Source organism: Thamnophis elegans, chromosome 8 (assembly GCF_009769535.1).
Source record: "Thamnophis elegans isolate rThaEle1 chromosome 8, rThaEle1.pri, whole genome shotgun sequence".
Lineage (NCBI taxonomy): Eukaryota > Metazoa > Chordata > Lepidosauria > Squamata > Colubridae > Thamnophis > Thamnophis elegans.
The window spans coordinates 3,207,890-3,221,876 of NC_045548.1; the positions used below are offsets into that span (position 1 = coordinate 3,207,890).

At 40.4% G+C, this 13,987-nt stretch overlaps 2 pseudogenes; both read right to left on the minus strand.

Annotated features, from left to right (window-relative positions):
* Positions 1-304: 304 nt before the first annotated feature.
* Positions 305-7,433, minus strand: LOC116512380 (annotated as a pseudogene).
* LOC116512187 lies at positions 7,288-12,338 on the minus strand (annotated as a pseudogene).
* Between the last annotated feature and the right edge of the window lie 1,649 nt (positions 12,339-13,987).

A 13,987-nucleotide genomic window follows, 5' to 3' on the forward strand; every position in this document is an offset into this window, starting at 1 on the left:
GAGTGCTCCTGGGGGCTGGGGGAAAAACAGCCTGTTTTTTGCTCTTTCTTGCCCTTCCCAGCCCTCGGGAGCACTTTGCAAGCCTCCCAAACCCTCTGCACGGCCATTTTTTCAAAAGGGTCGGGGTTTCAGTAGCCCAAAGATGCTGTATTCAGTGTAGAAGACACACCCAGATTTTCACCCTCATTTTTGAGAGAAAAAGGTGCGTCTTATACTCAAAAAATACAGTATTCATGGTAATTTCCCCAAGCAGGCAGAGAAAAATGTATTGCTAGGATGCGGGGAATGAATTTTATAACTTACTCTTATGGAGAAGCAAATCTACCAAGGAAGAGTATAGTATTTGTTGGATTATGACGGATAAAAAATAGGAAAGGATGGTCAGCATTAAAATTCTCCTCCAAGGTCAGACCTAGCTCACCTGTAAGAGCAGTAGCTGCAGCTGCTTCAGTGCCCACTTCATTTACTTCCAGAATGACTTGTGAACAATTTTAGAGACAATGGAGATCCCGAGATTCTGACATTCCAGACAAATTAGCCTTGCCACGTTCAAAAATATCTATTAACCCCAAGGCTGCAAAGTAAGATTTAAGATCGTAGTTTTCTTCCAGCTGAAATTTAGGTAGATGTACACAGATGTCCATGTCATAATTCATATTTTTGGGCTGGGTCCATTCTTGCAGTTTTTTCAAAGTCAGCTGCTGCTCCAGCTAAAACGGCAAAAAAGAGGAAGTAATCATTTCCATCACTGTGCCACAATATTTCCATTTTAGCATAGAGAAATGTGTTGCTGAAAAACAGGACATCAACTGACTTCAGTATGAATTAACTTGCAGAGCCAGAGAGCACATTTTTCTATCCCAGACATGGCCTTTCTCTAACTGAGTGCAAGAATGGTTTCTGCCCCAGGCTAACTATTTGCAACTTTAACAGATGTTCAGAATGGAAAAAAAACTCAACGCATCACATAAAACTACAACTTTGTCCATTCATATGGGGGATCCTGCTAAGTATTTACGATATTTCTGGAGTATAAGATGCACCTAGCTTTTGGGGAGGAAAACAAGAAAAAAATCTGCCTCTCCCTCCCAGCAATTTGCGTATTTCAGTTTTAATTTCACCACAGCCTGATTAGCACAAGCAGCTGATTGTCGGTTGGATTGGCCTCCTGATGATCAGCTGTTTCAGGCTTCAGGGATTGCCATAGCCTCTTGCTGCTTCCGCATGCCCCGTTTCAGCTTCCACATCCCCTTTTTCAGCCTCTACATGCCCCACTTTATGCCTGGGCGACAGGGATCGGAATGGGCGAAAATGAAGCACACAGAGGCCGAAAACAGGGCCCATGGTGGAAGCAATAGGCAATGGCAATCCTTGCAGCCTGAAACAGCTGATCATCGGGAGGTCGATCCAACCGACACTCAGCTGCTTGTGCTAATCAAGCTGTGCTAAAGCTGAAACTGAAACAGGCTGTTTGCTGTTTGTTGCAAGAAGGCAAATTGCTGGAGGCAGAGGCCAAAGGGTGGAGTGGTGGGTGGTCGGGACTACATTCCGTGATAAGATGCGCCCAAATTTTCACTCTCTTTTAGGGGGGGAAAAGTGTGTCATATACTCCGAAAAATATGGTGTGTTATATTTAGAATAATATTGTTTAGGACAATTATTTTATAGCATTAGCAAGAAAACAGAGAATCACCTGTTCCAGTCCTGTGGAATTATCCTCAATGTCATCAGGCAAAAGGATTATCATGCTAAGATCTTTTCCCTTGTATGGCAGTTCGAGCACACGGGATTTGCACTCAGGGATATAACGAAAAGGAAGTTTCTCCTCCATAAACATCATCTTCACAGTCTTCTTTTCTCTCTGCATTATTTTAAGAATATTACAGTGAGGAGCTTATCAAACAAGAAAGAAAGAAAGTTTCTCTACATATATGATGAAATTGATAGAACTAGTTCTTGGAAGTGAATCTTTGCAAACTATATTAATATATAGCTGTTCTTTGGAATTATACAACTCTATTAAGCTAAATGAATTCATCTCCAGGTAAGGATAAACAGAACATCTCAGCCAACTGAAAAAATAAACCAAAGGAAAAACCCTACCTATAGTATAAAAATAATAAAAACTCATTTATTGTTTCCTTCATATATTAGAGCAAATAAACAAATAATCCACTAAATTCAGTAAAATATTTCAGAATGGAATTTAACTTATGGGAAAGTTGAGATTTGTGATTAGGGGCAAAGGAATTGATATAAGGTTTCAAAACATGTGTATAGATAAATTGGGATTATGTGTTCATTGCTTGAGAGACCGCCTACTGCCATTACCTCCACGCGACCTATTAGATCTCACCGATTAGGCCTCCTCCGAGTTCCATCTGCCGGTCAGTGCCGACTGGCAACTACGCGGAGGAGAGCCTTCTCGGTGGTAGCTCCAACCCTATGGAACGATCTCCCCGTGGAGATTCGTACCCTCACCACCCTCCAGACCTTCCGCACAGCCCTCAGAATCTGGCTATCCCGTCAGGCCTGGGGCTAAGATTGTAACCCGCCCGAATGGTATGAATGTTGAGTTATTAATTATGTATTGTTTTATTTGTTAAAAGTTTGTCTCCCCCCTCCCTTTTGGTTGTGAGCCGCCCTGAGTCCCCCAGGGAAAAGGGCGGCATATAAATAAACTTCAAATCTAAAATCTAAATCATTGCTACAATAACAGGTTGATGGTGCTTCATTAGAGTGGCTATTGCCACACTTACCTAAACAAGCTGTTGTTACAGAAGAGACACAATTTTATTTACCTTATTTAGTCTAAAAGGCTTGTCTTCAGTATCTTTCTCTTCAAATGGCTTTGCCCAGTTGCCTTTAAAGTAGAACAGCATTCACCAAAACCAATTTAGTCATTTCATTGATGGATCCTTCAGGTAACAACTCAGGGATTTTACCTTGACAGAGAAATGTCACTGTTAAATAGCTGTGCCAAGACTGAGACTTAAATATTATTATCAGTGAGACTAATCTACCGTAAATGCAGTTGTTAAGTGAATATTTCCCCTTTGCAATTATCTTATAAATATTTTTCTTTTTAAAAAATCCTGAATTAGCAAAGGCTGCTTTAAATGGCACTGACTGGCCATTTCTCTCAATGTGCTATGTCTCCAGAATCAATCAATCAATCAATCAATCCATCCATCCGTCCATCAATCAATCAAAAAATCAATCTAGTGCTGGAAGGCACCCTAGAGCAGCGATGGCAAGCCTTTTTTGGCTCACGTGCTATAAGTGAGGGAGCGCAGAGGATCGTGTGCAGGTGTGCCACACCCATAATGCAATGCGTGACCCCCCCAGTGCCCCACTGCAGGCACGACCCCCCAATTTTTGCATGCTTTTTTTACCCTCCCCAGTCTCCAGAGGCTTTATAGGAACCTGGGGAGGGCAAAACAGCCTCCCTCCCCCCGGAAGCCCTCCGGAGGCTTCAGGGATCTTCTCAAAATGACTCTCCGAGAAAGCGTAAGTCACTTCTGGTTGCTTGGAGGGTTGTTTTGACCACTCTGGAGGATTCAGGGACCTTCAGGTGGCTTTCCCCTGATGGCAGCATTATGGAAATAAAAATAACAGTTTGACTATCATGGGGATCAGAACCGTCAAACTCATGGCCCATTGGCCGGATGCGTCATGCTATGGCCATGCCCATTCCTGGTTAGCGAAGGAGGGGAAAGTCCCAATGCGTCATGTGGTGCCACCATGATGACATGAGCTTGATACCCTTGAGGTGGGCCAAAGAAAAGATGAAACTATAGTTGTTAATTTTAAAAAAAAACAATCTCACCTTCAGTCTGCCGTTCAACCCATTGGTTAATTTTCTTTTTGCCTTGTCTGGAGCACTTGAGAAATCCACTGTAGATAATTCAGCTTTATACATATTCTTGGTACCATCAAGAAATCCTAGCAAAATGAGACATATAATATTTGTAAATGAAAAAATAAATTGTAAAATTGTAAAATAAAATAGAATTATTATGGATAGCAAGAAAGGAAGCATTTACAATGAATGAATCAATGAAGGAAGGAAGGAAGGAATGGAATTATCTCCAATCAATTAGAGATTCAATCAACCTGTAAAATTGCATATTTCAAAGCTGTGATGGAATGTGGATATTCCATCACAGCTTTGATATTATAAATGCTAAAATAAATGATACATAAATAGAATTATGGATAGCAAGAAGGAAAGCATTTACAATAACTAAACAAATAAAATCATCCCCAATCAATTAGAAATTCACTGAACCTGTAAAACTGCATATTTCAAAGCTGTGATGGAATGTGGACCTGGAGAAGCAGTGAGGGGTGAGGTGGGGGAAGCTTAGCAAAGCACCAAGTTTTCCCAGAAAGAGACACTCAGATTAATAGGCTGTGCAGTCCCAATATGGAAGGGGAAGAGGTTCAGGGTAGCCACGCCCTGGAATCTCTCAGGATATAGTAGGTTGGATGGTTATAATCTTCGTTTGGCCAGATTCTGTCCACTAGGTATAAGAAAAATAAAGAAAGGGGTGTGGTTGATCTCTCAGTATAATCTTTGGGCTGGGCTGACCATAACAGCCCTAAGTAAGAGAGATTAAAGATTCACTTCAAGCAAAGGATAACTGATAATGAATATCATAGTCTAATAAAATTTGAAATTGATCTATAAAGCCATTCTGATGATTCATATATTATTGTGTTTATTTATTAGTATTCTACTTACAGACAAAAAGTTGAACGTTTTTTCTCCATACAACCTATTAGCAGTTTCAGAATGTAGGGGGCGCATTGCTCCGGTTAATTTTAGTATTGAGCGTGTGAAATAATGAATGAAGGTCTTTAACTCCCTCAAAATGAAGTGTCTGCATGGAAAAGATAAATCTTAGTTAGTACCAATAAGAATTGTTTAGTTCAAAAAAATTTTTGTCTAAGAACAATGGAGACATTTCAGAAATCTCCATAATTGCAGGTAGGAAGCATACATAAAGAAATAGTATATGATGGACCAATCTTTGCAAACATATGTTTCGTTTTAAAAGAGGCGCATACAGTATCTAAGATTAATACAAGGCTTGTGCTTGAAAATTTCAGCATAACAGACAATGGCATGAGTCTACATGTCATCTATCTATCACCTATCTATCTAGCTATCTATCTATCTATCTATCTATCTATATCTATCTATCATCACCTTATTCTCTTGAGAATTGTTTGTTCAGCTGATCCCAAGTAAAACCCTGGAGTAAATATTAAATGAAACATTACTTATCCTGTGTCTTACTAACTTTTTGGAAATCCGAACGAAATCTACCGATATCTTAGTACATTTAAGTCGATGATTCATCCCTAAACTAGAGACGGTCTTTCAATAGACAGCACTGAAAGTACAACTCTCCCTACAAAGGAGCCGCAATTCCTCATAGAAGCCGAAATTCAGTAACTATCGTGCCAGAAAAATACCTGCTGACTTCAAGAGTGCGAGGCTGTGTTACCCCGGGCCCCCAAGACGAGCATGGCCAGGGCGGAGGAAATACTGAACGGAGAAAAGAAAACGTTGCCCGTTGGGTCCTTCAACTCTTGGAAAAGATCCAGAGCAAAGTGCGAGTTGGCATCAGCCAGTTTTCCATCGTGACGGAGGGAAAGCTTGGAAACAAGCAAAACGAAAGAAAGAAAGAAAGAAAGAAAGAAGGAAGGAAGGAAGGAAGGAAGGAAGAGGAAGGAAGGAAGGAAAGAAAGAAAGAAAGAAGAAAGAAAAGAAAGAAAGAAAGAAAGAAAGAAAGAAAGAAGAAAGAAGAAGGAGTATTTCTGAAGCCCCTTTGAAATCATGGCACCAATCCCGAGCAACGACCGCGGCGACAAGCGACGGCCGCGGGACCCGCCCTTACCTGCCGAGAGAAGAGCAGCGTAGAGAGCCACAGCCGCGCAGATCCCAGAGGAAGGGCGCGCTCGGCGGTCTCTGGAGCTGGCAAGACGGCAAAGCCCTGGGCCTCCCTCGGACTTTCCCCGGCTGGTCGGGGAAGAGTTCCGAACCAGGCAGGCTTCGAGGGTTGGAAGGTTGCGAGAGGAGGAGGAGGAGATCTTAGTATCTTAGTGGACAACTAATTAAATGTGAGCCAACAGTGTGCAGCGGCAGCCAACGGAGGGATTCAATGAAGATCACGTGAGGCACAAGGTATATTGGCCAAGAATCATAGGGTACAACACATAATGATAGCCATAGATGAATGTATCCGTCTTTTATGCACACTGAGAGCATATGCACCAAATACAAATTCCTTGTGTGTCCAATCACACTTGGCCAATAAAGAATTCTATTCTGTTCTATTCTAACACCACTTTGTAAAGGCTTAGTAAGGACACACCTAGAATAGTGCATCGAGTTTTGAAACTCTAGAAGAGTGCAGAGAAGAGCAACAAAGATGATTAGTGTGTGTGTGTGTGTGTTTATTTGTGCTGATAAATAAATAAAGGGAGACTAGTATAGATCTATTTCAGCTATTTAGCTCTCATCAGCTAGCCATACCCTTACTGGGATTCAGCACAGGTTCGAATCCAAGTAAGGGTATGGCTAGCTGATGAGAGCTAAATAGCTTGAAATAGATCATACTAGTCTTCCTTTATTTATTTATCAGCACAAATAAAACACAAATATAACAAAGGCAACAATAAAAATATTGGGTTTCTGTCGTGATGGACTCTTGTGACAAGCCGATTGGACAGATGATGAAGCAGTTAGCTTCCTCCCATGATTGGGGCTTACCAGGGGTTGTGACACTAAATATATATGTATGTATGTATGTAGGTATGTATGTATGTGTATGTAATGTGTATGTATGTATGTATGTATGTGTATATAATATATGTGTGTGTGGGTGTGTGTGTGTGTGTGTGTGTGTGTCTTTTATTTTTTTTATTTTCATGCAAAAAAACCACATGTATACAGTTACACAACCAACACTATTTTGTATTATTTAATATTATGTCAATTCCTTTACCATCAACCCCAAGAACTAAGTATGTGAACAATTCTGCATTTACTGAATGATAAGAAAAGTTGTACCATAATGCCTATTGTACTTACTAAGACAAGGGCCAAATGGTTTTGTATTTTTAAGAAGAAAAAAGAAGTCACTTTCTGGATTCTATATTATGATTTTCAAGGTCGAAGGATCAAAGACACATTATATTGAGTGAAAGGCAATTTATTCCAGTAATTCATGTCTTATTCGTTTTACAAATACAATGTACAGTTAGCTGCCCCTTGCCTGATGGCTTCCAAACAGCTCAAACTACAATTCCCAGAATCCCTAGCTAGCTGGAAATTAAAGGAACAGTAGCCAAACACAGCTGGATATCCTAAATTAGAGATGGCTACCCTTTACAGCAGGGGTGTCAAATTCACATGTCATGGTGTTGTCACGTGACACAGCGTGACTTTTTCTGCCTTCAGTAAATCAGTCATGGGCATGGCCAGTGAATGGGTCATCCAGCCCTCAGGCTGCGAGTTTGACATCTCTGCTTTGAGTAAAGTGTTACACAGAATCTATCAACAGGTGTAGGAGTTCAAGAAAATCAAAGATGGAAAATATCTGGAGGAACCCAACTTGTGTTATAGCAAACCTCCCAAGCAAGCAGAGAAGCAAGTATTTGCTAGGTGACTGGAAGTTAGTTTTATGGAGAAGCAAATCTACCAAGGAAAAGTATGGTGTTTGTTGAATTATGACGGATAAAAAATAGGAAAGGATGATCAGCATTGAAATCCTCGTCCATGGGCGAACAATAATCCTCAAATGTAGCAGCAGTAGCTGCAGCTGCTTCAGTGCCCACTTCATTTACTTCCAGAAATGACTTGTGAACAATTTTAGAGACATGGAGATCCTGAGATCCTGACATTCCAGACAAATTAGCCTTGCCACGTTCAAACATCTCTATTAACCCCAAGGCTGCGAAGTAAGATTTAAGATCGGAGTTTTCTTCCAGCTGAAATTTAGGTAGATGTACACAGATGTCCATGTCATAATTCATATTTTTGGGCTGGGTCCACTCTTGCAGTTTTTCCAAAGTCAGCTGCTGCTCCAGCTAAAACGGCAAAAAAGGAAGAAATAATCATTTGCACCACCGTGCCACAATATTTCCATTTCAGCACAGAGAGAAAAGGGCATCTCTGACTTCAGTATGAACTAATTTGCAGAGCCAGAGAGCACATTTCTGTACCTCAGACATGGCCTTTCTCTAACTGAGTGCAAGGTGGTTTCTGCCTCATGCTAAACTATTTGCAGCTTTAACAGATGTTCAGATAGGGAAACAAATAATGCAGAATTTATAGCTAAATATTATTAGAAGTAAACATAGATGTTTTAAAAAGTATTTTTGGGCAAACAATGGTTATCTTGTCATAACCATAACACTAACTCATTTATTTTTTAGATAACTTATTGTTTACCATTTAAGCTACTATTTAATGAGCCGAGGTGGCACAGTGGTTATGGTGCAGCACTGCAGGCCACTTCAGCTGACTGCTATCTGCAGTTCGGCGGTTCAAATCTCACCGGCTCAAGGTTGACTCAGCCTTCCATCCTTCCGAGGTGGGGTGAAATGAGGACCCGGATTGTTGTTGGGGGCGATATGCTGACTCTGTAAACTGCTAGAGAAGGCTGAAAGCCCTATGAAGCGGTATATAAATCTAACTGCTATTGCTATTGCTATTAAGTCTAATTCAGTTTTCAATTCTTTTAACCCAAGATGATTAGGAATTCATAGTGTCTGGTACAAAAATGCAGAAAACTTTTGAAGATTTTTCTGGAGATCCCCAGAATAACACAGTCTCTCTTCAGAACCCCATTGATATACGTGGACCCATTTTTTCCTCCCTGTTCGCCCCGAATCGGCAGGAAAAAAAATTCTTTAAAAATTGAAAAAAACATTGGCCACACCCACCCAGTCACATAACCCCACCACCACCAAGCCACACCCACTGAACCAGTGGCAAAACAATTTAGATTTCACCACTGGCACCCACTCACATGAACCACAATTTTGTCCTGTACGGTATTTTATGTGATATTTAAAATAATTTTGTTTAGGACAATGATTTTACAGCAATAGCAGGAAAACAAGAGAATCACCTGCTCCAGGCCTGTGGAATTATCCTCAATTTTATCAGGCAAGAGGATTATCATGCTAAGATCCTTTCCCTCGTATGGCAGTTCGAGCACACAAGACTTGCACTCAGGGATATAACCAAAAGGAAGTTCCTCTTCCATAAACATCATCTTCACAGTCTTCTTTTCTCTCTGCATTATTTTAAGAATATTACAGTGAGGAGCTTATCAAACAACAAAGAAATAAAGTTTCTCTATGTCTATTCTGAAGTTGATAGAACTGGTTCTGGGAAGTGTATCTTTGCAAAACTACATTAATATATAGCTGCTCTTTGGCATCATACAACTCTATAAAGCTAACTGAAATTCATTTCTAGGTAGGATAAACAGAAGATCTAAACCAATTTAAAATTATGGTAACCAAGGGGGAAAAACTAGTGTTTAGGCTCAAAGGAACAGATATAAGGCTTCAATGGCTACATGACTACAGATAAGTTAGGATTATCTGTTCAGCACCATCATAACAGCTTGGATAAACACAAACTATTATTACAGAAAAGAAACTGAAAATAATCATTTACCTTATTTAGTCTAAAGGCTTGACTTTAGTATCTCCTTCTTTAAATGCCTTTTCCCAGTTGCCTTTAAAGTAGACAGCATTCACCAAAACCAATTTAGTCATTTCATTGATGGATCCTTCAGATAACAACTCAGGGATTTTACCTTGACAGAGAAATTTCACTGTTAATAAGCTGGTGCAAGGAACTGAGGCCTAAATAATATTACCAGATCATTGAGACTAATAGAAAATGCACTTTCCCATTTTATTTTCTTCAATGGACATTTCTGCTCTGCAATTATTCTCAAATTACATGCTGCTAGCAGTATACAAAAAGAACCCATTCTGTAAAATTAACTGTCCCAAACTCAGTATTATTTTGCTTTCGCTTTTATCAATTCTTTTATACAACATTATGGCAAATCAAAGTAAGGGTTGACTATCATGTAGACCCAAGAAAAGGTAAAACTATAGTTGTTAATATTTTTTAAATCTCACCTTCAGTCTGCTGTTCAAATCCCATTGATTAATTTCCTTTTTGCCTTGCCTGGAGCCTTTGAGAAATCCACTGTGGATAATTCAGTTCCATACAAATTCTGGGTGCTAGTCGAGAAATCCTAGCAAAATCAGACATATAATATTATACATTATAAAATAAATGTATTATTATGGAGAGCAGGAGGGGAAGCATTTACATTTAATAAATTCATGTTTCCCTGAAAATAAGACAGGTTCTTATTTTGTTTTGACCCCTGAAATAAGTGCTTGGCCTTATTTCAGGGGAGGTCCAGAGGTGGGTTCCTACCCTTTCGCACCTATTCGGTAGAACCGGTCCGTCAAATCTACCGACCGGTTAGAAGAGGTTCCACCAGTGGACCCGGAAAGCAGGCCACACCTACAGAAGAGGTCCCAAAATTTTTTGAAACCCACCACTGGTCCTTGGATATGATTATTCTACACTATCATGCTCATATTTATAAAACTCAGTGCCTCTGTGGAAGGTAAGGATGACTACTGCGTTTGCGGTGCAATCAGAACATTGCGTGTGTTGAAGTTGTTTTAAAAACGCAAACCAAAGATGCCTTTTAAAAAACAAGTTGACATCCTATTCTTATGCATGCCAGTGCTGTGTGTGAGGTCATTTAAGGTGGTTCTGACAAGTGTCATCGGCATCTTCATATCCGGTCACATGGGCGGCAAGCCACTCCCATCTGGTCACATGGGCAGCAAGCCACTCCCACAAAGGAGGCCCACACCCACAGAGTAGGTTCGAACAATTTTTGAAACCCACCACTGGGGAGGTCTTATTTTTGAGATGCAGGAGGTGGCAAGCGTGGTCACCTCATGGCTGCTGTGCTGCAATATTTTCAAGGAGGTTTATTTAGAGCATGAGCTCAAAAGCCCGGTCTTATTTTCTGGGAAACCGGGTAATAAATAATAAGAATTATCATCTCTAATCAATTAGAGAGCCAATTACTCTCCCTTATCCTGCTTGGCAGCCTTTGCCAGCATCATTCATGCTCTAGTCTAGAATATTCTAATTGCATTTAAGCAAGCATTCATAATAGCATAATGAAATACGTCTGTTTCTAAAAGGCACAGTCTGTGTTGATGTTTTCCAAGTCACTGTCATGATAACCATGCTTAAGATGAACAACACCACTAGCCTTCTTCAGTAATTTAACCATGACATTAGCATCATCTGTTTTGACTGAAATGTACCCTGAACAGAATGGTCTTTGAGGAAAGTTTATTCTTCTGGAAAGAGATGCATATTATACAATTTGTACGTATAATATAATTCCAACCTAATTGGAAAATCTGGATCCATCTAATAATCTTAGCTGCAATACTTCTGCATCTCACAAGAAAAATGACTGTATGTGGATGAAAGAGAGAAAAACAATGAACCTGTAAATCTGCCATAGTTCACAGCTGTGATGGAATATGCATCTGGAGAAGCAATATGCAGTGGAGGTAGGAATTTCTAGCAAAACATGGTGTTTACCCAGAGAGACACCCAGTTTAAGGGGCCACGCAGTCCCAAAATGGAGCGGGGAGAGGGGAAGAGGTTTAGAGTAGCCACACCCTGGAATCTCTCAGAATATAGTAGGTTAGGTGGTTATAACTTTCACTTGGCAAGATTCTGTCCATTAGGCATAGAAAATGAATGAGTGGATATGAGTGGATCTCACTGTATCATCTTTGGGTTGGGCTGACCATAGCAGACCTAATTAAAGGAGATTAAGATTCACTACAAGCAAAGAATAACTCTATTGCTTAATATCATAGTCTAATAAAATTTGAAATTGATCTATAAAGCCATTCTGATGATTCATACATTATTGATGTTTATTTATTTAGCAATCTACTTACAGACAAAAAGTGGAAAGTTTTTTCTCCATACAACCTATTAGCAAGTTTCAATATATAAGGTGCATTGCTCCGGTTAATCTTAGTATTGAGCGTGTGAAATGCTGAATGAAAGTCTTCAACATCATCAAAATGAAGGGTCTGCGTGGAAAAGATAAGTCCTACTTTAGTACCAATAAGAACAGTGAAATTAGGGTTAGTGCCAAAATAATTTTGTCTAAGAACAATGGGACACATTTCAGAAAAATCTACAGATTCACAGGTAGAACGAATACATAAACAACAGTATGATGGATCACTCTTTGCAAACTTAGGTTTAAAAGAGATGCATATAATATCTATCTCTTCTCCCAGCTACCATCCCCATGGGCCAGTCATGTTTCCTGCCTTTCCCGTGGCCTTCCTGGCAGTCCCCGTGGCCAGGCCTGCCTGCCTGCCTTCCCTGCTTCCTTCCATGTGGCACGCAGCCCCCCCCCCATGTTTGCCTGCCTTCCCTGCTTCCTTCCATGTGATCCCGCCATGAATGGATACCTTCCCTGCTCCCTTCCACAAACGTCCTCCCATGATGGCCTTCAGGAAAGCTGTTAAAACCTGGCTGTTCCGGCAGGCCTGGGGCTGTTGATCTCATGGTTGAGGTCCAGCCCCGATTGGAATGAATGCAACTGGTTTTGTGATTTTAAACTGTCTTTCTTTTCTTCTTGTTTTTTTTTTCCTTCTCTTTTTTCTTTTCTTTTTTTTGTAAGCCGCCCGGAGTCCTTCGGGATTGGACGGCATATAAATTTCAATAATAAAATAAATAAATAAATGATTGTCTGCTTTCCCTGCTCCCTTCCATGTAGTCCCGCCATTCTTGCCTGCCTGGAAATAAAACTTTATGTGGGGCTAAAAAAAAAAGTTCAATCAATCCCAACTTCTCACGAAAGAAAAAGATCTCGCGAAGTTGGAACTGATGGCGTGGATTTTTTTTTCCTTAGTCCCACAAACTTAGTTCCCTGCACACGATGGCGAAGAAATGCGACAGAGTTGGAAATCAGGGAGGCAAAGAAATGCTTGGGTGAAGTGAGGGCATCTGGGAGATGGTGGGTGGGGAAAAGCTTCGTGGCATGGGGCTGCAATGGCAAAACGGGCAACTGAGTGGCCGGCATGAGGTAAGGAGGAACAGAAGAGTCCCATCTTGCCATGCTCCCTCCTGCTGCCAAGTGCACCCAGCTGTGCTTGAACTTTCCTTCGCCCACTCCATTTCCCCCCATTTCCTGCGCCAGCTGGGAGGATGCTCGCCTGACTGACTGAAAAAGCCACATGGTCGGGCTGGCTGGGGAGATGCTCCCCTGCCTGGCTGGGAAGCTGCAAGGCCACGCTGGCTTGGAGAATGCCTTCCTCCCTGGCCGGGAGACTGCTCACTTGCCTGGCTAGTGTCAGAAGAGAGGATTTCCTGTGGCAGAGAAATTTTGTATAGAAGGAAAAGCATACGGAAACCAGTTTGATTATAAGGTATCCAAATGTTCTGTCCCATATTTCCCACGACTAGAAATTTTTAAATCGCATACTGGTAGCATAAGTACATAAGTAGACTTCTTTTATTATTTAGTAGGAACAAATTCCATTAACAAAGGAATAAGTAGGGAGTGAGAAATTGTTGTTCACTTCTTGCATTATCCCTAGCAAAAGCATTCACAACAATAAATATGCATCAGAATCCAAATATAACTATCTATCATATCATATCTATCTATCTATCTATCTATCTATCTATCTATCTATCTATCTATCTATCTATCTATCTATCTATCTATCTATCATCTATCTATCTATCATCTATATCTATCTATCTATCTATCTATCATCTATCTATCTATCTATCTATCTATCTATCTATCATCTATATCTATCTATCTATCTATCTATCTACTATCTATCTATCTATCTATCT